The sequence below is a fragment of the Mirounga leonina genome, unplaced genomic scaffold, assembly GCF_011800145.1.
Source record: "Mirounga leonina isolate KUSES-001 unplaced genomic scaffold, KU_Mleo_1.0 Mir_125, whole genome shotgun sequence".
NCBI lineage: Eukaryota > Metazoa > Chordata > Mammalia > Carnivora > Phocidae > Mirounga > Mirounga leonina.
This window is the reverse complement of record NW_023270305.1, coordinates 62,736,063-62,737,630: the sequence shown is the minus strand read 5'-3', so window position 1 is coordinate 62,737,630 and position 1,568 is coordinate 62,736,063. Positions and strand designations below refer to the sequence as shown.

Sequence of the window (1,568 nt, the reverse complement as noted above, 5' to 3'; positions counted from 1 at the left end):
GGACAGACAGACTAGGATAGGTTTCTGAACTCCTTTGATCTGTAGGACCTCACCCTGGTTTCTTGAAAGTGCTAGAGAAAGAAACAGTCTGTGGTTATAGTCAAGGGAGACAGACATAATCAAATACGCTTTGTAGCACTGAGCACTGGCAATGGTGCCGCAGACGACTGGCAGGGATCCTGGAGCTGCCTGACCAGCGAGGAAGCTGCAGCGAATATTCATGCCCAGACTGCGACACTCAAGGGCAGCACTGGTGGAAAGAAGAGAGACACCAAGACTTCCTCATGGAGGAGGATGTGTGTATATCCAAAAACCGCTAATGTATCTTTCATTTTCAGGCCATGATTTCTCAGGAAACATTCACTGCAATAGAAGTACCACAGCTTGGCTCAGATTCAGTGTATCATTTATGTGAAGGAAATGGACTAGGCCACGTCCAACCATGAATGATGGTTCGAAGCCCTGCTCTCCGGGGGATATCAGCTACTATCCTCCTACTGACTTTATTACTTCTATGTAAAAACGAATCTTCCACCTGTGTGAAGTCGTCCTCCTCCTACCACCCTCTTCCTGTGTGAACAGTCTGTTTCCCCCTTAAAAGAAATATCAGGTGCTGGTTCTGTGTAGAGTATGTTGCTGCCAAGATAAAGAAGCTGCAGTAATTGAAGGGGCAGACAAAAATTGTGTTAACCGTCCACATGGTGCTCTTATGAAATGCCCAGGAGTAACTGGTGGTTAGGAACACTTAGGGCTGAAGGCAAAAACCAAAAGTGTGGTCTTGAATTTCATGCACTAATTACATATATAGTTACCTGATCCTTCAGTAGCCAATATATTTTGTGGCAAAATGTTTTTCTGAGGTAAAGGATACACTTGTAGAACACACACATGTAATTATTTATTTAAAAGTATAATGCTTGTGCTCGCTTTGGCAGCAAATGTGCTAAAATTAGAACAGTACAGAGAAGATTAGCATGGCCCTTGTGCAGGTATGATATGCAAATTCACGAAGCATTCCATATTTAAAAAATAAAATAAAAGTATAAAGATGAGGCATTTTGCACCATCCACTGGAGTGAGGACAGAATGAACAAATGGCTAAGGAATTATAGTTTTAAGTTACCCTGTAGCCACATCAGAGCATTTTCACGTTTTCTGAAGGTATACATCTTAGGAAGGAGCACCACTGTAATCTACTACTGTCGTAGATACAAAACAAAACAACAACAACAACAAAAACCAAACAGGTAATAAACCTAACAAAAACTGTAAAATATATTTCATTTTCAAAGGAATGAATCAAGTCCCAATAACCCCACAAAAACTCCCAAATCAAGTTTCAAGTAGATATTAGGCTGACATTTCCTTGGCAGAGACTTCAATTAGAAATCTTCTGTAGGCGAAAGGTGGGAAGAGATGAGCAGATGAAATTTAACTTACTTCTCCAGCTCATGCTGTGAGCCCCACATTCTCACCTCCACAAACTAGCAAATGAAAGGTATTGAGGATTCAAACATTTTTCTTCCAGCAGCGGGTGGCCCAAGTGCCTCAACCCAGCTGTCTTTTCA

At 41.6% G+C, this 1,568-nt stretch overlaps 1 non-coding gene across 1 annotated transcript; it reads left to right on the top strand.

Moving 5' to 3' along the window:
• The first annotated feature begins 923 nt into the window (after nucleotides 1-923).
• On the top strand, nucleotides 924-1,026 carry LOC118008387. The gene has a single exon (XR_004678689.1). It is a non-coding gene; the product is annotated as a U6 spliceosomal RNA (small nuclear RNA).
• The last annotated feature ends 542 nt before the right edge of the window (nucleotides 1,027-1,568 follow it).